We start from the raw sequence: 26205 nt of genomic DNA, 5'->3' as shown, positions 1-26205 counted from the left end.
TGCGCGCGCGTAAACACCACACACACCGGCCCCCTTCACCACCCTCCTCCACATGAACTCAAACTTTCTCATAGAATCTATATTCACACACACACACACACACACACATATAAAAAGGTCGTCTTCACCCACGTGAACTCTTCTCTTTCTTGCAGCACACTGACACATTTTGAATCTAAAATAAACATTGTCATATATAAACAGCGGTTTTATTGAGATATTATCAGTTGCATCTGTTGCAGCATCAGTCGACATGAGCAGGTTCACTGTTTGAGGCACTGGATCAGATCTTTGGTCATGACAGTGATTCTGAACACAGAGAGGAAAGTGAAGCTGAGGAAAGTGTGTCTGAGGATGAGGACATAGACTGTATAAAAGAAGTGGACTAAGTGAGTGTGACGTCACCCACAGCGATTTGGCGCCGCTCAAATGAAGCTCACGGTTACAGGAGTGAATCTAGAGCCAGGTTATATGTTATGAATAGGATTTTTTGGACGGACAAAACAGCCAAAAAAAAAAAAAAATCAGGATCATGTGTCGCAGGTTAATACGAATATTTTAAGACCAAAATGATGAGGCTCACAGCAGCAGGTACAGAGAGAAGGACGACAAGATCCTAACATAAGTCAATTGGAGCCAGAGTCAGAAGGAGCCGGAAGAGCCTCCTGGAGAACTTTCTATTTGGAACGTGGTGGCTACAGCGTTAGTTATGTCCATTCATATATACGTCTGTGGATGAGGATGAGGTTCAGTATGACCCTGAACAAGAGCACACATGTGGTGAGGAGAACCCAGATGTCACAAAGACTGAAAGAGACGTCTTCAAGTCAAGAAAAACTGACAGTATAATTATACTTATATAAATTAGATTTATATTATATATAAAATTATTATGATTATAGTATAATTATATAATATAATTACTAAATTTTTATCACTATAGGAAATATAATTAGTGAATTTAAACAGTTTTTGTAATCAAAAACGAGTGGTATATTTTAAGATAAAAGGTCTGTGGAGCCAAAAAAAAAAAAAAAAAAAAAGTGTTTCCATGGATATGAACACATACTAAGTTAGTTGTGAGGTGAAAAACAATATTGGACGATAACTAGTGTTTTAAAGTATTTTCAGGCTGAGTTAAATCACGGGTCAAATTTGACCCGGTAACACATGGTTAAAATAACTAAATAGTGTGTTGCTTCTAGCTGTTTTGACTTTGCGCAGTGGCCACTCAATGCACCTAGAGCGAAAAAATTCCTCCTGCCCAGATAAGAAAGGATTTTTCTCATAGATTGCAATGTAATAACAAACTGCTCGTGTTCGGCTGACAGGGCACCTACAGTTTTCAAAACGGTCGAATTTTGTGGTGATTTTTACCTATTTTTAGATAATAAACTTCTTCTCAGCTCAGAATCCTTTAGTTGTCTTTCCCCGGGGTCTTTGGCTTGACAATAGATGCATGGGTCAAGCTCACACGAGATCCTTCTCAGTTGCTGCCGGAAATTATGCAATCAGACGGAAGCAAAAACGTGCAAGGTAGAAAAATAGTGCGTCCACCGAATCCACTGCCGAAGCGCACCTTGGAGCTGCCATGACTTATCTCGTATTTTCCGTGGAGACATGGATCTTGCTGCTGACTTTTATCTGCCTCTTTGTCGTGTACGTAAAAATATAACGTCCCAGTGTCGTTTTGTGTAGTTTGAGTTCGTGCGTAACGCTGTCGCACGCATTGTTTTGGTTGTTGAGCAGGTATGGCTCCTGGACGCACGGGGTGTTCGAGAAGATGGGAATCCCGGGGCCGAAACCAGTTATATACTTTGGGACCCTCCTGAAAACCAACAAGGTAGCTTTCTGCATTCAGAAATAAGAGTCCAATCCAGTATTTTATTTTATTTTCGGAAAACATAAAAAGGAGTCGAAAGAAGAGCAATCTTATGTTATATTCTTATGTTAATTTCATTCATTAAGACAATGCGTATAGAGTGGGACATCCCTGGTTTGAGATGGTTGATAATAATAAAATTGTGAAACGAGTGTGTAAGCTGTTGCACTCGGCAGTAATGTGATCAATATAGTCACATTTTCTTTGTGTTTTGGTCATTTTTAAGCAGCTTTTCTGTATTTTACCTAAACAAATGACAGTTTATGCCTCTCTTTGCTGATAGCACTAGGGGTGTAACAATATCCATGTCTCACGATATGATATCGTCACGGTATGAACCTCACGGTACGATATTTATTGCGATATCGTGGGAAAGGTCACAATATGGTGCTGAGGCTCACGATTAGAGATTTAACAATATCCAAATCTCTCGGTACAATATTTTCACGGTATACATCTCATGGTACAATATTTACTGCAATATTTTGTGGAGGCTAACAAAACTGTTAATATTCTAGTTTTTCCTCATAAAATGTCTTGACAAGACTTAATCCAAAGAACTAAGACTTAAAAGTGTTTAGAACTGTTATTTCTTCTTGTAGTCTGCACTGAAATGGAGCAAAGGATCATGGTCTATGTAGTTTCCTCTGTCTTTTTTTCTTTTTTTTTAGCTATTGCCATAACTCTTTATTTAAGCAAAGAGAATTGTGATTCGATATATTGTGAGGGTCCACGATCAGTGTTGGGAATTGTTACTTTTAAAATGTATTCCCCTACAGATTACAGATTACATACCCCAAAAAGTAGTTTGTAACGGAATTCATTAAGTTACTTTAGGTGAGTAACGTAATCTGAATACTTTGGATTCCTTGATATTGTCATGCTTTTTAAAACTACCTGAATGTAACAATCACATCCTGAAAATTCTTGTTTGTTCTCTTCAAATTGTCTGTTGAGCCCAAGTCTCCATGAACAGGCATGTGTTTGCTGTAAAGTAGCAAAGATTAGGAAATCTTAACATAAGATATTTTGTCTGTTAAAAGACAATAAAAAGCCCAGTCTTTCCTTAACCATATTTAAAAGATTATTGGTAGAGAAATGCTTTCTATATGAGATCACTGCTGCTTTAAATTATGTCCACCCTACTGTTAGGTGTCATATTGTTTATTAAAAAAAAAAAAAAGTCACTTTCAGTACAAACATAAAGGCGCCAGCCCAGTAAAAATCAGTAATATTTTATGTTTTTTACTCAAAATGATGCAGAACGCATTATTAACAATGACGATTATTAACAACCTTGTCCATTGTGTGACCACAATTAACATTAACAAGACGTTTACGTAGCTCTTATTGTGCACGTTCTGTTTGGGTTTCCGGCAATTACAGAAATTAAAAAAACAAAACAAAAACAAATGGGATATAGCTCAAAATGTGAAAACCATGTAATCCATTTATTTCAGCAAAGTAACTGTAATTCAATTACCACTCACTGAAACAGTAACTGTAACTGAATACAGTTACTCATAATTTGTACTCTGATTACGTAATGCCAGTACATGTAATCCGTTACTCCCCAACACTATCCACGCTATTATTGTGAGAACTTTGACAATACGATATCACAATATTTCGGTTATTGTTACATCCCTAGTTGGCATGGATCAGATTGGTCAAAAATGTGGACACCTGGGACATTTCTTGTATAAAACTGGGACAAATCAGTGGTTTTGGATAAATCCACTGGGACAGGGGACACAAGGCTCAAAATTGGGACTGTCCTGGGTAAACAGGGATGTCTGGTCACCCTAAATGCAGTTTTAGGGCCCATATTATGATATTTTCTAATCTTTTATAATGCTGTTTCCTCATCAAAAACATAGTCTACTTGGAGTTGTTTCATTCACACATGTTTAACACACGTGCTCCAGTGTGTTTTTAAACTCCATACAGCTTCACTAGAATCATTTGGATCATTTCAGCCCTGGAATTGCCGATCTGAACAAAAGGTAAAAGATAGCTGTTAACTTGAACTACCACTCCATAACATCACAAGGTGGAACAGAGCATTTGGGGGTTTATAGGTGTAGGCAGATACATAAGAAATGCAACTCAGGAGGTAACAAGATACTAACATGGCTTAAAGCTCACAAAAGTCCATTTTTCTTAATATGGGACCTTTAAACCTTCAGTTAAAAATCATCACACACATTATGTTATCTGCCCCCTTTTTCAGATATTATTTTAACACAAACTGTTACTAAAACTGGTGTGAGATAGTATTTTGACCCCAGGGTGAACATAGTAAAGTGACCCCCCTAAAGGATTTTGACTCCCCTTACTTTGTTCTTTAGTAGTTACTTATATGATCATTATTTCTTATGTAATTGACTTTTATTATATATTGCTACATATTCACTTTCTTTTAAGGTATTTTAAGGAATGTTTTGATGGAGAACGACTGGGTATTTTGTGTAAATGTAACGTATTGTTAAAATTGCATATACATCGCAATCTTGTCACTTTTTATATTGTATTTTACATTGTTATAGTTTTTAATTTGCTATGTTCAGATAATCCTTAATCATAATGTCAATTTAGGCAATAGTTTGTAAGGATAATGACCTTGAATTTAGGAATGTTGTGTTATAATAACCATATTGGGGGGTCAGATTACTCATAGGTTTCCCCTATTTATCTACTTAATTGATCAGCCCTGTCTATTTTAACAAGATTCCAAATCATTATACATCACTTTGATTACCTAACTAATTAATAATTACTTATCTCGTTTTCAGTAAAATATGTGTTTAAACAACTTTAAAAGTCATTTTTAACATTCAAAAGTTATAATCCACATAAAAAAATGCATCTGAGATCTACAAAAAACACTTTTAAATATGTAAATATGTTTTATGGGGGGGGGGTCAATATTCTATGGGAGGGTCAACATACCATAATAGGATTCTGACCCCGGGGTCAAAATAATATATGGTATGTTGTTGACCCTGGGGTCACCTCACCGCGGGGTCAAAATCCTATACCACACCAGGAAAATAGTTTTCTTCAACAACCATGCATGCACCAAACACTTGAAATCACATACTTAAGCCCATCATCTTGAAAAGCTTTGCAATTAGCCCTAGTGCTAATTTAGCCCGACACTGTGACTCATTATGTTATCATGTAATTACTGTAGACTAAAAATACACGTGTTGTAAAATGTCAAGATAAGATTTGTTCATCGATCACTCCTATCAAATTCCTATTTTTAACAAGTGAGATTGTACACAAATAGAGCGGTAATATCAGTTCAACTACAATCACATTTTGAAGTATAGACCTTTTCTTATGGATGGGACATACACCTGCTTCTTCATATTGCTCTGCTTAGTTAAATTGAAAGCCTTATTGTGAAATACTCTTAACACAGCTACCTCTGCTGGAAAATACACTGAAGTAGACAGTCAAGTTTATTTACCATCAGTACGGACCCAGCACCTGGACACATAAACCCTTAAAATACTGTGATAGTGTCCATTCCAGCCTAGTACAGTCCAGTATGGCTATGCTGCTGATGTAGGGAGTATTATACAGTACCTCTGATGACTCAAGATAACAAGGACTGAGCTGGCAGTGAGAGCCCTCAGTACAGCACAGAAATGCAGTTACTCCAAAGGCTATGAAGACCATAGACGGCATAAAGAAGTGGACTAAGGGAGAGTGACATCATCCATAGCGTCTCCAGTCAAATGAGGCTCACGAGGCAAGCAGTTAAAGGACCGAATTTGGAGCCAAGATCTATATTAGGAATTTATTTACAGACAAAATAGCAAAATAAAACACGATGCAGAGCGGGTTATTACCATAGACTATATAAAAGAAGTGGACTAAATGAGTGTGACGTCCTCCACAGCGTTCAGCGCCGCTCAAATGAGGCTCGCGATGCTCATGGTTACAGGAGAGAGTCTGGAGCCAGACTCTGTGATTTTTTTGACGGACAAAATAGCGAAAAAAAAATTCAGGATCATGTAGAGCGGGTTAATATGAACATTTTAAGACCAAAATGATGAGGCTCACTGCAGCAGTTACAGAGAGAAGGATGACAAGATCCTATTGTAAGTCAATTGGAGCCAGAGTTAGAAGAAGCCAGAAGAGGTGAACTTCCTGTCTGGCATGCGGCGGCTAACAGGTTAGCTATCTCCACTCATATATATGGTCTATGGTTATTACAAATATTTTAAGATCAAAATGAGGAGCCTGACAAAGGGCGGGAGGCAACGTTTTTCCAGTACAAAGTGAATTTGAGTCAGAGCCGATGGAGCCGGAAGCATGCCTGTGCTCACTTTCTGTTTGGATCTGTAACTTGCCCCATCACTTGCTTGTCTGAAAATAAATAATTTTATGTCATACTGTAGAAAACTACTAGCCAGGCTGGCACCACCTAGTGCCTCTGCTCAATTTCATTTCTCTCCAGCAACTAGGTCAGGAATCAAAATACACTAGACAGTTCGCAAAAACCCCAGAAGTGCAAGTTCAGGCACCAGCCAATCAGCAAAGAGCTATATATTCTGTGTTGGCAACGATTCACAAGATCAAGGATTTAAAGTCGGAACAAAGAGAATGTTTGGTGAATTTTATCAAGAGGAAAGACGTTATTGTCCTTCTTCCTACAGGATTTGGGAAAAGCTTAATATACCAGTTAGCCCCGTTAGTGGCGCATTACATACATCAGCGATTGGTTAAATGATAAAAAGTACCTGCCTACAGTCGAGCGAACAAATTCGTAACACTGCGAGGTAAGACGGTTTCCACAAAGTGAAACCGGCTGATGAATCAGGCTAAAAAACTACAGATAAAGCAACAAGGTTTATAAAAAAAGACAAACATCCTTAAGTTTATGTAAGTTTATTCTTCCTCTGTGTGTATCATTTTCTTTCTTTTTTTATTTATTTTGAGGACATACTAACTAGAGGAGTATTCTGTCTGCAGGTGTACTTCCTCGCTGACCTGGAGTGTGCACAGAAGTACGGCAGAGTTTGGGGGTGAGCTCACGTTACACTCACACGGAGACCACAGCCAAGAAAATACTAAAAAGCTAGTTCTTCCCTTGATTTTTTTTTTTTCTGGGAAACAGACAAAGAAAATTCTATATTCATTTCCAGTTGGAATCAGTTTCTTGCTGGTTTCAAGACACACATAGCCTTAGTGGCATCATCTTACAAAAATTAGACTTAGACAAAACTTTATTGATCCACAAGGGAAATTACTTTACAGTAGCTCACGCATCACAATATATTATAATAACAAAGAGAAAAAATATAAATGGTAATAATAAATTTAAAGGTGGGAGGGGATTGAAAATGTAAAAACTTTGCTTCATCTATCCCCTTTTCAAATCATGCATGGTTGTATCTGCATTTGTATTGTTGTGAATTGTATGTGCAGGTTTGAAATAACTAACTAACTAGGAGCAGAAAAAGAAAAATTAGACAATGCACGTTTAATTTAATAACTTTGTATACGGCTGCTATCGCCTGTGTTTTGTTCTCTCAGGTATATAATGATGTTATATTTAATCTCCCATTAAAATCCAAGTGAAAAAGACATTCCACAAACTCCACACAGGACTTGGTGAGCTGCTCCAGAGCTTTTGTTTCTACGAAGGAAGACATCTGGAAACTTCAGTTTATCTCTAGAAAGAAAAACAACAGAAACATTACCATACACTCATAGTTACACATGACTGTAACTGTGTATATGTACAGTATGTATTAATAAATGTTATGTAATAAATTATATGTTTTTGTAGGGCTCCAAATGACTATGCAAATGATAAACTTCTACTACAAATTTTTAAAAAAAAGTAAATAATAATAATAAGTAGCAATTTAGTAACACAAATATATCTCGCTGTAGTAATTTCTTTAATATTACTGTGTGGTCGTATCCTGTTCTGATAGACTAGATCAAATCCTTTCTAAAACTAAGACCAGTGTTGTCCTAGTTAAATAGTTTTTTTCTGTATAATTCACAAAAAAATCAGATAATAATCAATACTAAAATTAGTATACTCGATTGATTGATTGATAGTATACTAATTGAGCAAGTAGTACTAAAAAGTCACATTCATAGGACAGAAATGAACCTTTTGTGAACAATTTTAGAATGAACTTGAGCGTATCAGAGCAAGTATAGGCGAGTTTCATTGTTGACAAAAGCGCGCGTTGCATGCTGGGAATTATTGTGGTCTGCAGCAATAAACACTAATTCAACATGAAGGACGGAGTGAGAAAGCACGTAAAGGGTATTGATCCCGGTTATTTTTCCACTCTAATGGCAGAGGTTCGAAGACGATTTGACCAGAAATTGGTCATAAGCATCGATGGACGCCAAATCACCCTTTTCAACCCCGACAAAAGGTGGACCAAACCAAATTTTTGGTCAGAATTGCCAACTACCTGGTCAAATATTCACTTGGGCGATATCCACAATGACTTGGTGGAAACTCCTGGGCCATTCACAGCAGAAAAGATGAAAACCTCCAAGAGTCTCGATGTGTTGTTGAACTTGTTGGAGTCCACGGTTTGCTCGGATCTTCTACGTTTGCTCTGCGAATGTTTGAAAGCCATTTAATTCACCGTTAGCGGTTCTTTTCATTCGGAATACGAAAAAGACATTTTCCTTCTTCTGTGCTTCTGTTTGTGCATCCGATAATGCAGCAGGAATTGACCATTATCAGGGATAAATATGCGAGGTTACGCACTGTGTTTGACCGCTATCGTGTTTCTTCCCTCCAACCAAAATATTTCTCAGCATGCAACGCGGGCTTTTAATAACAATGACGTCACCTGAAACTTGCCTATAAGAGCATATAGACTAGTATACACCCATGGACAATTATGAAACCTACATGTACCACTGAGGGAGTACACAGATATAAGACCACATGGGGATATAAAAAAATACTACAATTTAATGTTGAAAATCACTATTGTAGACTTTTATCCAGATAAAGTGTTTTTCATCATCATCACTGCATTGGAACCGGTATTGAGGATCGAATAGTATCAAAATGAAGTTTGAAATTTTAGTATCAACAACACTACAGCAAAGTACTGTAGTTATTTACAAGTGCATGTTTTTGTGTCCCTGGTGAAGGTTCTATGAGCTGCGTCAGCCTGTTTTAGCTGTGACGGACCCGGACATGCTGAAGACTATTCTGGTGAAGGACTGTTCACCAACTTCCCCAACCACAGGGTGAGGATTTACATAAGTATCAGTATCCAGCTGCACAAGTCTCAGAGTGTAAGGTTTATGGTGATTATCGTATTTAACACAACACCGTATCATAATCGTGAGAAATCTTAAAAGGTCATCCATTTAAAAATATCATTGTATTTGATTATAAGGATTTATATGGGACAACAGTGAGTGAGTGAGTGTGTTAACTAGCCGAAGATTTTGTATATTTTTGTATTCATATGCAAAAAGACAGATTAAATTCATAATTCAGAAATGTAATCTCTTTCTACACAGTACATACACTGGTTCCTGTACTGTTTCCACACATAGTTGCTTTTGCATAAAACTCCGTACAGATGTAGTCATATCTTTGTGCAGTTTGGCTCAGATACATAGAGATACGTAATAGTTCTGAAAGCTTTTGCCGCGTCCCGTTTTTAGTTGATTAATCGAGAATTTCTTGAGTCAGTGACAACCTATCAACCTGATACTCTATATCAGTCTGAAATTTCAATCTGCAAATTCCAAACCAGAAGTTAGTGTACGTTTCTTTAAATAAATTGTTTTAGATGAATATTGTGAATACTTAAAAATATCCAAATTATAGCATAATCATCAACGGATGTCATAGATCTTTTATAATGTTGTTTCTTCATCGCAGACAGATCTGGAATTGTGGTTTGTTTCATTCACACATGTTTAACACAAAAACCCTGCATATTTAGGCTGTGTTTTTCTCGCAGACTGAAACCACTTGACTTCCACCTTGTGATGTCATGTGGTAATTGTTAAACTCCATACATCTTCACAAGAATCATTTGGATAATTCAGCCTTCGAAATTTCTGTTATCTTTTGAACAAAAGGTACAAGGTTCCAAAGGTGGAACAGAGCAGTTTGCGCTTTGGAGATGTAGACAGACTAATACTGATACATGTAAATAAAACAAAACACAACTCCAGGTCTGTTTTTGAGGAGGTTTACATTACATTATAACATGGCTTAAAGCTCACAAGAGTCAATGGTACATAATGTAAACCCTTTCAGCAATTCAAACCATCTTTTGTATGGGAAGGAATTGTTTATCTGAAACCTATGAGTAGCAGACTTAAGCACAATATGTCTTCTGTAAAGCAAAAGAAACATTGTGGTTGCAGAACCTGGGCCTGCTTGGGGACCTCCGAGATGCCATGACTCTGTCTGAGGACGACAAGTGGAAACGCTTGAGGAACGTCATCAGTCCAGCCTACACCTCCGGCCACGTCAAAGAGGTGAGGCTCACTACTGGGCATTATACTCAAAGTCACAGGTGGGTAGTACTCAGTTACATTCACTCCGTTGCATTTAATTGAGTACCTTTTCAAAGAAATTTTACTTTTCTAGTAGCATACTTTTCCTTAAGTAATGGTTTATTATTGTAATTATTTCATGTTTTGTCCTTCAAATTACATTCACTTGAAAGTATACATCAGATTTTTCCTCCCAACAGTTACCCTTTAAAGGTGTATTGTGTAGCTTTTCTGGTGGAGGGTCTGTCAAATGTTTTTCCTCCATGGACATGTTATTGCTTTGTCTGGAATGTTTCACAATATGGCACATAAATTCCATTATTTCTATCATCATGGAGACCAAACCAGGTCAAGTTAAAGGAGTGGCGACCCCACTCATAGTCAGAATGTCTGTTTTTCTAAGTATTTTTTAGCTATAAAACCACCTGTAATTGAATAAATGTAGAGTAGAGATGTTTAATGTCATACTGTGGAACATTCCAGGCAGAGCAATGACATATCCATAGAAACAAGCAGGTGACGGACCTCAAACCAAAATCTTACACAGTACTGCACTTGAGTAAATATTAATTTGTTTTGAAGTAACGTTACTCTCATTTGAGTCTTATGGAGTTCTGATCATAATGTAATTTTGAAAACATGCACAATTGGTAAAATACTCCAGCTATGGTAGTCCCATACTATGTTCCAGAGTTCAAAATGGGAAAATAAGTCCCCTGCTCCTGAGAGGTTGTCCTAATGGCATTGAAGGATGGTCAAATACAGAGGACAAATTTCCGAATGGAGACAATAAAATGTATCTTAACCCTATAACAGAACGCTGAAACACATGCATACATATTTTCATACCATAAGTTGTCCTATGAATCTCCATATAATTATCACACTATTATTACCTGGTAGTTTTGATCGCCACCAGTAGGGTCCAGTTAGATTTTTTTTACCAGTCAAATATCAGTCAAAAATTTTGATACACCGTCTCATTCCATGTTTTTTTTTTAATGTTTACTGCTTCCTACATTTTATATACATACAGAAAACATCAAATATATGAAGCAAGGTATATGAAATTATGTAGTTAACAAAATATTTTTTTAAATATATATTTTATATCCAAATATCTGCCTTTTGGTTTGTCAGCCTCTGTAAAACCTTGGCCTTCTCTCATTGTGTTTCATTATGAAGTTTTTTGAAATGGTTTTCACTTTACAGCTGTTTTGAGTTTTTGTTTCATAGTTTTAATGCCTTCAGTGAGAATTTACAGTGTAAATCATTACTGACATAAAGAAAAAACATACATGAAAAAGTGCGTCCTAACTTTTGACTGGTGGTGCACGTTGCCCACAGCCTGTGTGTCGTCCTGGTAAACCTGAGCAAATATGACTCCCTGCATTCATGCACTATTCTTATTTTCTAACAGATGTTCAAAGTGATGAAATACCACTCTTCTAAAATGGTGACGAGGCTGAAGGAGAGGGCTCAGAGAAGTGAAGTCATCACTGTCAAAGAGTAAGTGTCTGCTCTGCTCCTCTGGACAGAAGAGGGGAATGGACAAGTGTGGTGGCCATTACTGTGTTTTGACTAAGTAGTTTGAGAATCTCTTATACTGCCTTCATGTGCTCCTCGAGAGGTGAAAAATGCAAGAGCTTAATGCCACATGCTTTGTGGAGATAGATGAAAATCAGTTTGTGAATTTGTACATTTATTTTAAAGATAATCTTTTTGTGTGTGTGTTTTGTTAGCTTCTACCATGCTATAATGTTGTTCCCTCATCAAGAACATGCCCGAGGAGGTTTTAGAGTCATCCATGCATGTTTGAGTATTTTAGCGATCTCTCCCAGGCCCTATTCAAACCCTCTTTACAGCTAGCTTAAGATTCTGTCCAGTGCGCTGCCCACAAGCCTACCTCACCCATGCTCCCACACGACAATGTACACAACAACTTGACAAACCTGATGCGATGTGCTGTCGTTTCATTAATGGGATGCACGCTGATTGTGTTGTGATAGCACTCTGAAGGGGAGTAACTAAATATGGAGAGTAAAGGGAGGGGAGCATTTAAGTTCTTTGGCTTATTACATTTATATATACATATTTTTCAATCATAAAAGCAACTGTTTTTTTTTTTTCAAAACAGTTTAATTTATTATAGATGTAATGTTAGCTGGCTGAAGTAAAAATGTGCAGGATATTAAAAAGGTAATTAAAGTAATAAAGTGATAAAAGTAATAAAATAAAAGCAAAATTTTGGGGCAGACATTGTGATTGCAATTAGGTTTGTCATTTATGTTTAATAATAGAATTCTGTTCAAAGTTCATACTTTAAACATGTTCAAAAGAATTCACAACAAGACTAAAATAAGAACTGACAGACAAATACAAGAATCACATTTCAGCACATGTTTGTACAGATCTGAACTACAGGGTTAGCAGTTTTTATGCAGAATAAGACAGGACATTTTGTTGTTTGTGGAGGAAATTATTGCAGCCTTTATTTCATGTAGATTGTTATTGTGATTGCAAAAATATAATAAAATAACAGCGATTTGCGTGTAGATAGATAGATGACCACTTGTTGAATAAAATCTTGACTCCCTGACATCCTGTATGTAACCTGACCTGATCTTCTTGCTCTGTGTGTCCCAGTGTGTTTGGCTCATACACCATAGACGTGATGGGCACCTGCATCCTCAGTGTGGACATGGACGTGACCAACAACCCCTCCGAGGAGCTCATGCACCACGCCTCCAACCTCTTCAACGTCTCCATCCCTCTATTCATGTTAATAGGTGACTCCACTTTACTATGCTTACTCCTGATTTATTTAGCCCAGTTGTAATTCTAGATAGGTGCCAGTTCAGACCTGAATGTGACCAACAAATCCCACTTCTGAGCTGCTTAGATCATACCAATCTCCTGAATACTTGTCCCGTCCTGTTCTTTATGTTTATAGGTGATTTTAGTTTGTTCGTAGTTTAATTCTAGCTTTGATCTGAAGGTGGTTTCAGGAGTCTGTCTTATTTTGTTGTCATTGCCATCCAACAATCCATTTTCTTCCATTTCCCCTTTCACTCTTCCCTTTAGTCCTCCAAATTGCCTCTGCTTGTCCCCTTCACACTCCCCCTTAGTTCTCCAGAACCCCCCCATCCCCTTTAGTCCTCCAGAACCCTCCCTCTCCCTTTAGTCTTCCAGAACCCTCCCTCTCCCCTTTAGTCTTCCAGAACCCTTTCTCTCTCCTTTAGTCCTCCAGAACCTTTACTCTTCCCTTTAGTCCTCCAAAACCCTCCCTCTCCCTTTAGTCTTCCAGAACCCTCCCTCTCCCTTTAGTCTCCAGAAAACCCTCTCTCCTTTTAGTCTTCCAGAACACTCACTCTCCCTTTAGTCCTCCAGAACCCCCCTCTCCCCTTTAGTCTTCCAGAACCCTCCCTCTCCCCTTTAGTGTCCCATAAACCTCCCTCTCCCTTTTAGTCTTCCAGAACACTCACTCTCCCCTTTAGTCCTCCAGAACCCTCCCTCTCCCCTTTAGTCCTCCAGAACCCTACCTCTCCCCTTTAGTCCTCCAGAACCCTACCTCGGCCCTTTAATCTTCCAGAACCCTCACTCTCCCCTTTAGTCCTCCAGACCCCAGCGCCATTTCCTACTCACTCTCCCTTTAGTCCTCTCCCCCACATCTCCCATTTTTCCCTTTACTCCACCAGACCCCAATCCTCCTACCCTTCCACTCACTCTCCTCTTTAGTCCCCCAGCCCCCTCTCCTCCTCCCCACTCACTCCCCCTTTTAGTCCTCTAGACTCCGCCCCAACTCACTCTCCTCTTTAGTCCTCTAGGTACTGCACGCTTTAGGTTTAGGTGTTTTTTTTCCCAATCTAAAGGCAATTTTAAAGCTGATTTTGTGTGTGATTGTTTGTGTTTGTTTCCAGGTTTCTTCCCTTTCCTCACCCCGGTTCTGGACTGGCTGGGGTTCGCTTTTTTCTCCAAGACTTCCTTTGCTTTCTTTAAAAACATTGTGAAGAAGATCAGGCAGGATCGAAGTGACAGTTCAAGAAAGGTCAGAAGGACACATCTGAGTATTGATCTGAATCCAAAACAAATCATTATTGAAAATAGGAAACTCTACTAGAATGCCGTACTCAAAGTATGTTATTAGGTTCTTTTTTCAGACCAAGAGTTTTCATATCTATATCTAACAGTTTGGACTGCTCGAGGTCTTCCTCAGAGGTGATCACGTGATGTTGCTGTGACTTGTCCGGTCAGCTGATTTAAACAGTTTTTGGCATTGTCTTCCTACTGGTGGATGCATTGCGACAGCGCCATCTACAGTCCCACTTCCTCAGGACAGTATCCCAGGTGTGTGAGAGTAAAAAAGCCCTCTCGTCTCGGTTTATCGTCCCGTGGGCATGTTTCCGTATTTCGATTGCATCTTTAATCCAGCGACGGTGTTTGTTTTCCTCTGTCCCAGTGATGTTTACTCCGTCCCAGTCCATAACGTGGTTCTCTCTTTTAAAGTGGTCAGAGAGGGCTAATTTGAGTTATTCCTGTTCTGCTTTGTGCTTTGTTGCTCGTGTTTCACCTTCGCTGTTTCCTTCTCGCATTCATGTCCTATATTCCTTTTCTCGTTTACTGAACTCCCTCCCTGTTTCCCCATTGTATGTTTTATTGCAGGACATTATGACGTTACATTTATGCTCCGGTTCTATTTTATCTTTTGGGTGGAGGAGTAATTGCCTGAATTTTCTGTATGGTTTCAGTGGTGTGTTCATATTGTGTTTTCTCATTGCCCTCTGCACTTTTTCTGTTATGCCCCTGATGTACGGTAATGTTATCATGCCGGTGCTCTTTTTTTCTGTTTTATTTTTGTTTTTCTGGTTCTGTTTTTCTTTTGTTGTTTTCCTTTGTTTATTGCCCATTTTGGGTATTGGCACTGCCTTAGTGCGTTGTGAATGTGTCTGTCTTCTACATGTTTGTCTTGTTCATCTGTTATACTCTGAGGAAGAGCACTAAGTGAGCAGTCCAAACTGTCAGGTAAGCAAACAAACTCTTGGGCTGAAAAAAGAACCTAATAACATAAATTATCAGGAGACCAAATGAACCTCATTGGACTAATACTCCAAGTAGATAACACATAATGCTTTTTCACAACTCAATTTGTGAAAGACTTAAAGTGGATCTGTTCTGCAAAATAGATGTTTTAGATCTTTTAACCATGTTGTATTTATTTTACTTCATGCATGTTCGTGTTAACTTTATTACCGTTTTCACTGTCACCACCAATACACTAGAGATGCGCGGATGGGCTACTTTTTCATCCGCAACCGCATCGCAAAACTCATCATCCGCCTGCTATCCATTTGCAACCACAGTTTTTCAAAACAGCACCCGCCCGCCATCCGCTCGGTCTCCTCCCATTTGCTCCGAGTTCAGAGTTATTTATTTGAATCCGCCACCCGCCCGAATTTAATTAAAATATTATTTTTCGTCACGTCATCCGCCCGACCCGCGGTTTAGCCGCGGAGTCTGCGGTTGTAACCGCAATCCGCGCATCTCTACAATACACGCCCACTCATCTGTACTTACTTTGTTCGCCAGTTGTATTTTTACTCCATTCATCCATCCATTTTCTTATCCAGGGATGGGTTGCGGGGACAGCAGTCTAAGCAGGGACTTCCAGACTTCCTTCACTCCAGTCACTTCCTCCAACTGTATTTTTACTCATTTTGGCAAATGAAAAAAAAATAAAAATGACTACTCGTGTGTGACAGCTGCAGCTATCCATCAGAGGTGCCAGCAACTGCATGGCTCTTTGTTGTGATGACGTTTATGGTGACGTCAGAACCCTTTGGGCACCGCTGTTTTTTAACATGGACCTTGTTAGATCAATGTACCGTATTTTTCAGACTATAAGTCACACTTTTTTCATGGTTTGGGTGTTTTCAAACATATTTATATATCAAAATTTTCACACTGACACTACTGACTCACACGCGCTCTAGGCTTGTGTGTCAGTATCTGCTACTACTGCACCTGTGCATGCCTCCTGCAGAAAAAGCTGCTGTTTTGCGAGTAGTGAAACAATAATCGAGCAACAGAAAGAAAGTTTGGAGTGAGCGAGAAACTTGTGAGGGACTGGCGGAAAGTGGGGATGGAGAACACAGCTTTACGGCAAATGGGCGGATCCACAGTGCAACTTTCTTGAAGTCATTGGATGGATGGACAAAGCTTGAACTCCAGTGATAAACGAAACCATCCTGTCGGGATTCAGAAAGGCTGGAATAATTCTAAAAGGAACTGATGCTGAGTCTGGCGACAGCGACACAGAAGAGAAAGCGGTGCTCCGTTTACCTCATGGAGCTACAGTTTACCTCCGGAGATCATGCAGAAATGATAGGATGAAGAATTCAATGGATTTAGTGATTTGAAGTGAGATGGAGAGTTTGGTAAATTTGTTCTGTTGTTTTGCTATAGTTATCTGAAGAACTGTTCATATGTGACGTAAACATACTAATGCCTATTCAGTCTGTTGTTCTCTGTTCTATTGTTATTACTAGAACTTGCCTTTCAAGTTAAAATGTTGGTTCCTGGTTTCTGATTATATAAAATAACATTTCCCCAAAATGTTAATATATATGTTTTTTTCTTCTTCATTGTGCATTTTTTGGCTGACGCGACTTATACTCCGGAGTGACTTATAGTCCGAAAAATACGGTACCTTCTCAGATAAATATTGAGATTTAGAATGTCCACATTATAACATAATGATTCATAGCTGTCATAGATTATAAGCATGTATGTAGCATGTTTCTTTCTATTCAAAAGTGTTTGTGTCTAAATATTTTTCAGAACCATGGAGACTTTTTGCAATACCTCAACCAAGTTCAGTCGTCCAACAAGCTCAAGGGAGAGACCTATGAACAAGGTATGTCCAAGTGTATTCATCCATTTTTGATTTGAAATAAATAAATCTATAATTGCTAAACTGATATATATGTTAACCTTTTTTATTATCAATTACAGCTTAAAAGTTTTAGCCCTAATGTCCCTTCAAAAGTTTCTTTAAATTACATTTACTCAGCTACTTTTTCTCCTACTTCATTCATACTTTTTACTGAAACAACAGTAACAGTATGAAATAGTAAAAGGGCTTGGAGAACTATTTTAAAACATTTTTAGGCCCTGGAGAAGACACTGTGCGTGGAAATGTGTAGGCTGTCCTTTTCATAATATAAAGGACTTTTATTGTCAGAGTGCCACAGATCTCAGAGTTTTGCACTTTACATTCGCATTATTATTATTTTTAAGTTCTAAAATGTTTTACAGGTCTCTTTTTGATGCTATTGTGGCCTATTCTTTGATGAGGACCTTACATATAAATACATTTTTAAAGCAACCTGATCCCCCAATGCACTTGTTTGCTCCTTAAGTTATGCTAAGTTATGGTTTCTCTTTCCACTGTGAGTAAGTCTAAAGTGACAAAAGCTTTATATTGACAACATGAAATTATTTAAACATTTGTATTTATTTCACTGCTCTTCAGATAAGGTTTAGTTTTTGTAATTTTTGTGTTTGACCTGTGAAAATACTGTGCTTTATTTCATGTTTTGCCATTCAAATTACATTAAGTTCAAATTCTACATTAGTTACCTACTTGTGGCCATGAAGATAGTTAGTTTAATGGCGTACTGTGGAATATTTCAGCAAAGCACTATCATCTCCAAGTAGAAAAGTTGCTTGGTTCTGCTTTTAAACTTATTAGCACATTAAACCATGAGCAGATGTTAAATGTCTGATGAGTTGTGTCTGATTGGATGTTGTGTGTTGTGTAGTGCTGAGTGACCACGAGCTCCTGTGTCAGCTGGTCATGTTTGTGGTGGGGGGCTACGACACCAGTGCCTCGGCTCTCACCTTTCTCGCCTACAATCTGGCCCAAAACCCGCATGCCATGAGCCGCCTTCAGGGGGAGATAGATGCCACATTCCCAAATGACGTAAACAAATGCAGTACAGCACAGTTTGACCAGAAGATAGGACTGTTTTTAATGCAAGTGTCAGGAGGAAAAAACATCTAGGGCTAAAATAATAGACCGACTGACTACAAATCAGAAGGTTATATACGAACTAGAACTCAGGTAGGACTTAACTAAGGCTGCTTTCAGACTGCAGCCTGAAGTGACCCAAATCCGATTTTTTGGCTTCTATGTGACCTGTATTCGATCTTTTAATGACAGTCTGAACGACACAAATCTGATTTTTTCAAATGCGACCCAGGCCACTTGAATATGTGCTCCTGAAACCGATACATATCCGATCTTTTGACATGCGACTTCAGTGTGAACGGCCAAAGTGCATTCATCGCCACAAACGTCACTATTCTGCACTGAAGTAGGCGAAAATTGTTAATGAACTCCATGTCACTGAAGTGAAGCACATCACCACTCACCACTCTTGGCTCCGTCTCCGCATCCACACGTTCCTTTCAACTGACGTCGCTGCTGCTGCCCCACAAAACACCACGGCCAAAAAACCTTGTCTTTCTCCTTCTCAATCTCCTCCTTAAAACAAGTAAGTTGTTCATGTTCTGGCTCCGGTACGAGAGGAACTTTAAAATCTCCAGGTGCTCAATGCTCACGTCCATGTTTGGACAACTTCCGTAAACACAGAGCACGCTCGCTGCGGTTTATGTCATCGTGTCCTCCAGTGCGCATGCGGGACACTTTCGGGCCGTTTACTGTTCACACAGGGGATCGAAATACAAGTCGCATTTAATTGGAAATGTGAACAACCTCGCAAACCATTGGATTTCACACAAAAAAAATCGGAGTTGAGCGTTAAGCCCTGCTGTCTGAACGTAGCCTAAGTCTTTGATGGTGCACTATAGAATTTTTGTCATGGGGGGGCTGCAAAATTTTCCATGCTGTGTCTTTAAACTCTCTTACATATACTGCATATATTCAAGCAGGTCCATTCCGATTTTCAGCAATAAATTTGACATACATACATACATACGTACATACATACATGCATGCACTTCTTTATATTCTTTATATTTATGGCTACAAATTTTTATAAAAAATTATTTTGTCTTTATATAAATAAACATATACATGTGAAAAATATAATTTCCCAAACAAGAAATAAGACAAACATTTAAACGTTTAAACTGAGTGACTTCTGTTCCAGACCCCATGTTTTTCATGACAGAAGGTTGTTTGCACACCTCTCCACTAAAAAGACCCAAGCAGATCATTGATCATTACAAATGAATCTTCATCTCAATTAACTGTATTGGAATTGGATTCATTGCACAGAGATGTAGACAGGCTAATAGTAAAGCTCAAAATGCTCTGTTCCACTGTGTGTTATGATGTGGTAGTTTCCAAGTTAACACCTACTTTTTACCTTTGTTTAGCAGAGATTATTGAGTCTAAAACACAATCAAATACTTCATACCACATGACATCACAAGGTGGTGCAGAGTTCCAGATGGACAGAACTCCATGCAGTGTGCACATGCGTGTAAAACATGTTAAGGCAACAAAACACAACTCCAGGTCTGTTTTTGATGAGGAAACAACATTATAACATACATCAGAGAATGGTGTAGTATGGGCCCTTTAAGCTCAGTCAGTTTCAGCTTTGTGTGATATAGAGCCTGCTCAACATACAAGACATACACAGCTCACTAGGACTATACGAAGTCTAAGCCGATCTGAAACACTAGTATTATACAGGCCTAGTCTTGGCTGATGTCTGGAGGTAACTTACAGTTTGTGTGCAGGCTCCGGTGGAGTATGAGGCCCTAATGCAGATGGAGTACTTAGACTGTGTGTTCAATGAAAGCCTGAGGTAAGTGTAGGATTAACGTGCAGGCTTTTCTCTATGATGCTAAATTAGGAAATAGATGTGCTAGCTTGTATTAAAGTTACAGGTGAAGTCATTAGAGTTTAGAGAGAATTTTGTACTGCCACAAAGCAAATGAGTGATATGATAAAGCTATTGACAGGAACTTTTGACCAGATATTTATAACCCAAGTCCATAAACGATGCAGTAATCTTTCTCTATCTCTTTCTCTCTCTTTGTCTCTCTCTTTTTCTCTATCTCTTTTTATCCATCCTAAAAAAAAAAAAAAAAAAAAAACTTAAATAAATAATATAATTCCATAACTTGCCTTTTCTTTGTTTAAGGCTATACCCATCCATCGCTCGTACAGACCGTGTTGCAAAGGAAACAGTGACTATTAAAGGAATCACTATCCCCAAAAACATGGTGGTGATGGCGCCCTTCTACGCCCTGCACCGCGACCCAGAGCTGTGGCCCGAGCCGGAGGAGTTCAGACCAGAGAGGTACCGTTAATCAGAATCTATAGGTGCTACTTTTTATAATAGGTTGGACTATTAATTTCACTAAAATACAGTAAATATGATTATATTTAAACTTATTACACTATTTTATGATATGTGATAGAATGTTTTTTCCTCATCCGAAACATACTTAGAGTTGTGTTTTGTTTCATTCACACGTTAAACACACAAACCCTGCATATTCAAGCCTTTCCATACACCTTCACTAGAAGTATTTGGAAGATTTCAGCCCTGGAAATGACTCAATTGAACTAAAGGTAAAAGGTAGCGTCAACTTGAAAACTACTTCTTCATGACATCACAAGTTGGAACAGAGCATTTTGAGCTTTGTAGATGTAGACAGACTACTGTATTTTCCAGACTATAAGTTGCTCCAGAGTATAAGTTGCACCAGCCAAAAAGTGTGCAATGAAGATGAAAAAAACACACATAAGTCGCACTTTTTAGGGAAATGTATTTTGTAAAATCAGAGACCAGGAACCGACATTTCATCTTGAAAAGCAAGTTATAGTAATAACAACAGAGTGTGTTAACTGTTAATATGTTAACGTAACATATGAACAGTTATTCAGATAATAATTGCATAAACAACCTAACATAAGTTTTATCAAACTCACGATCTCACTCCAAATCACTAAATCCACTGAATTCTTCATCCTCTGTGTCACTTCTGCATGACCTCTAGAGATAAACCATAGATCCATGATGTAAACGGAGCGCCACTTCCTCTTCTGTGTAGCTGTCGACAGACTCAGCACCAGTTCCAGTTAGAATTATCCTGGCCTTTCTGAATCCCGACAGGATGGTTTCAATTGTCACTGAAGTCCAGCCTTGGTTGATTCATCCAGTGACTTCCAGGGAAGTTACATGGTGCATCTGTGAACCTGTGTTCTCCATCTCTGCTTTCCGCCAGTTCCTCACAAGTTTCGCGCTCACTCCAAACTTTCTTTCTTTCTGCTCGATGACCGTTTTCGGCTGAATATTTCACTATTTGCAGCGATACAGCGGCTATTTCTGCAGGAGTCATGCGCAGTAGTGTGTGAATTGACAGAGGTACAGGAGTAACAGGAGCAGCAGATACTGATACACAAGCATATATATGATACATAAGCCTAGAGCCTCTCGTGGCTGTCAGGCTGGAAAATTTTAATATATAAGTCGCACTGGAGTATAAGTCGCAGGAAACACCCAAACCATGAAAAAAAAAGTGCGACTTAATAATAAAGGGTTAATCAAACGTGTCAATGAAACAAAACACGTCTTAAAGCTCACAAGAATCCATTTTATGTTATATCAGAGTATTTCTTGGAATGTTTTATCAATTTTGTGTGCTAGAATTTTGTTTAGAGGCAGTAAAGTCACATTTGACACACATGTGACATACTCACTCTTTTAATCATGAAAATGGGTGTGTTTGAACTTTGCTCAGGTAGTGGTTTAAACAAAGACATCGTCATTAGGTACTTATATGGTGAGCCCTTTGTACAAGTAAATGTGGATGAATACGCAGTGACCAGGGCAACGGTATAACAGATTCTTTTTGGGAGTGACATGCTTTTAACAACACACTTGTTTGTTTTGGCTTTTGTGTGAAAATGGGTTATAAGTAAGGGCTTGAAATCCTTTACTTTTTACTGAACTGTATCAATTTGAAATACGACAGTCACAAGTTTAGATACAACCTCTGAATCAATGTTGTTTTTTTGGGGACATCAAATATATGGAGCAAGATTTCTGGAATTATGTAGCAATGTTTTTATATAGATATTTTAGTATTATTTATTTCATCCTCATAGTATCCACCCTTTGCTTTGTTGACAGTGCTGTTAACCCTAGGCCTTTTCTCATTGAGCTTTACAATAAAGTCTCCTAAAAGGTTTTCAATTCAAGGTGTGCCCTGACAGGGTCAAAAAGGGTGGCTGTTTTTTAAATCTAAAAATGTGAAACAGGTTTTGAGTTAGTTTGAGTTTATTTTTTGTTTTGTTTGTTTGTGTCCATTGACAGTTTTGATGTCTTCTAATCTAATCTAATCATGGAAATAAAGATGAACCATAAATGAAAACACGTGTCCAAACTTTTGACTAGTAGTGTATGTCGGACAGACAATTTGCAGACTTAATCAAATATACCCTAATAAAATTAACCAATGTTTTCGATCAATGAAAAACTTAAAATGATTTTTAATAAACTGTAACAATCATTGATTTCAGGTTTAGTAAAGAACAAGGAGAAGATCCATCCGTATTCCTACATGCCGTTTGGAGTGGGGCCCCGGAACTGTGTGGGAATGCGCTTCGCCCAGGCTGCGGTCAAACTGGCCCTGGTGGACGTCCTGCGCCACTACAGCTTCAGTGTGTGTGAGGAGACAGAGGTGAGCAACTGGGTAAAGTGATATCATATATTAAAGACAAGGTATTATGCTTTTCTTTAGTTTCTATCATGTTATGACATTATTCTCTCATCAAGTTTAGAGTCATCCATGCATGCTTGAGTGATTTAGTGATCTCTGTTGGGCCCTATTCAAACCCTCTTTATAGTTAGCTGTAAGATTCTGTACAAGGCTCAGCCCACAAGCCTACGTCACCCATTCTCCCACATGACAATTCTCCATAAATATACAAAAACTTGATACAAAACTGTGCACGGCAACTTGACAAACCTGTTCTGATGTGCAGTCGTTTCATTAAAGGGCCCATCTCATGCAAAATAACTCTTTTCACATTGTATCTTCTGCACATAAACAAGCACAATTTGGGTTTTGGAACATCCATTACACAATAGTTCTGAAATCTTACTGATTTCTTGGAGACAGTCACAGACCAGGAATTGTGAAACACCAGCTATTGCTCATCCCCCCGCCCGTCCTGAGAAAGCACAGGCTCCGCCCTCCAAACGTGACGTAGGCTCTGAGTGAGCCGCCCTTCCTCCGCCCATCTCAGGGAGGGAGGGGGAGACAGACGTGCACCCTGATAGTGGTAGGAATAAACTTTTATTCATCATGGCGAAACAGCCTTATGTGTTGGACCTGGAATCAGACAAGGACTTTGAGGTGCACGAAGCGCAAGCACCATGTCAACATCAGCTGAACATTACTGATTGGTAAAGTATTAATAAACGGTAGTAGATAAACTTATTATATCGTGTACACTGCAGTGGAGAACAATGAGCTGATGCTTTCGCTTTTGTTTAGGTGTTCATGTGGGAATTGTCAGCCGATGCGGGGTGGTGGAGCGGGTGAGGGAGGCAGGTACAAAGTGCTTTCTGCTACGTCAAATGCGTCATAGGTGTTGCTGCCATGTCATCGTTGTAACAGCTTCAGTTCGTTGTCACGTGGGAAGGTGGCAGAAATACGCTGTTTGTTAAAAAAAGGCTGAATCAATCTAAAAACCACTTCGGCGACATATACAAGGCCCACACATCACTCTTAGAAGGTAGAAAGCTCTGAAAAGTTGATTTTGCATGAGATGGGCCCTTTAACAGGAGGCAGGGCACACTGATTGTGTTGTGATAGCGCTCTGAAGGGGGAGTGACTAAACAAAAATGAAACTTCTGAAAGATATTAATGTGTTGTTTTCAGTTAATAAATCATTGTCATAACATTAAAAGGTAACATGTTGATCTAAATACGTTATGTGCCAGCATTTAACATCCCATAGAAATAAAATACCCCCTTTAAACAAGAGAGTCTGGTTGGTAAAATTTGAAACATTCTGATTTAAAGGGTGCATTCATTAATTCATGCCTCTTTGCCTTGACCCTCAGATCCCCCTGGAGATGAGCCATCAAGGCATGATGGGACCTGTGCGACCAATTAGATTAAAGATCCAGCTGCGGTCGGACATATAAGGAAATGAGCACTTACCCTGAATGCACTTCTACCTTACATTTCTACAATTTATAGTTTGAATTATTATGGGCTACTTACTGAAATTAGTAAAGTATTTGACAAAAGAGAAATATTTCCAGTTAGGTTTTATTGTAATGTAAAGTTGTAATTGTCATATTTAAGGATTTAAAGCAGCCAGTGGTTTGAGATTTAGGCCCCATCCACACTAGTTTGTATTCGAGTCATTTTCGTTGTGGATGCAGTGTTCATCCACAATAATCCGATGAAATACGACTCCAGAGACGGAACGATCTGGTGCCGCCAACTCCCACGAATTCATCTGAGAACGGATCTGATTCAGCACTGTGTGGATGCCTGAAAACGTTGATATGCTGGTGTATGTCTATGTACCACGAAGTAATTCACTGCCAAAATGTGAAGAGGCTAGAATACATGTCCATTCATATATACGGTCTGTGTGTACGACCTGCGGATGTATAATCTCTGAAAAGTTTAACATGATCCATCTCCAACGCAATAGAAGCACAGAACAGACTCACCATCAGCAGAACACCCCTCTGTCACAGAAAGAACACTCATATTCCACTGAGTCGTGTCCTTTAGTCCAACAGAAGATGAACCACATCAGTGCACAATAGTGAGCCGCTTTTTGAATGCTTAGTTTATACAAATTAGCCATACGGTTTTAAGTTGTGTTTCTGTAAAACGTAAACAAATCTGCTCAAATCTGTGTGGATAGGGAAGACTTGCGGACACAGAAACGACGTGTCTGGATGCAGATCGTTTCCAATACGGTAATAAGGTGATAAGTTTCAGTGTAAACGTAGCCTTAAAATATATATAAATATAATTAAATAAAAGGCAAACAAAATTGGCATAGAATACAAATAGAAATGGAAAATTGATCCATTATGCCACTATAAAAAATAAGTGACAGGTTTGTGGAGATGCAAGCCAGCTCACAGTAAAGACACATTATTTTTTCAAATGTTTCATTCCAATAAACACAACCAAAATGAAAAAAAAAAAAAAAAGCTTGTAGTTTAAAAAAGTGACTTGAAGGACTCATATCATGCTATTTTTTGATGTGTTATAATGTTTCTTCATCACAGACAGACCTGGAGTTGTGTTTTGTTTCATTCACACATGTTTAACACACAAACCCTGCATATTTAGGCTGAGTTCTTCTTTCAAATGGAAAATACTCCACTTTGTGATGTCATGTGGTAATACAGAAAGTGCTCCACTGTGTTTTTAAAATCCATCCACATCCTTTGGATGATTTCAGGCCTGGAATACATGCATCACGAATCTCGGACTTTCGGTCATTGCGCAATGCATACTGGGAAGGGTTTTCCGAAAAAGTGAGCATCAAACCACCATGTTTGTTTTCCCAGTGGGATGTGTCTATTGACAAAGCCGATCTTTTCTAGTCTTTTGAACCATATCGCTTTTGTTTCTGGTTCTGATATTGTCATATTTTAGTTATGGGATTCAGACATCGTAATTGTGTGGTTGTTGGATACTAACAGCAGAAAACGAGATTCGGAATGTTTGCAAACTCCATAAATGCAAAAGGGAATCAGATCTGT

General features: G+C 38.6%; 1 pseudogene; it reads left to right on the top strand.

The window, feature by feature from the left end:
• Positions 1-1521: 1521 nt before the first annotated feature.
• On the top strand, positions 1522-25901 carry LOC110158258 (cytochrome P450 3A30-like; annotated as a pseudogene).
• The last annotated feature ends 304 nt before the right edge of the window (positions 25902-26205 follow it).

Source organism: Boleophthalmus pectinirostris, unplaced genomic scaffold, assembly GCF_026225935.1.
Source record: "Boleophthalmus pectinirostris isolate CB_2022bp ecotype Guang Dong unplaced genomic scaffold, ASM2622593v1 HiC_scaffold_22, whole genome shotgun sequence".
Classification (NCBI taxonomy): Eukaryota; Metazoa; Chordata; class Actinopteri; order Gobiiformes; family Gobiidae; genus Boleophthalmus; species Boleophthalmus pectinirostris.
This window is presented reverse-complemented; position numbering and strand designations above follow the sequence as displayed.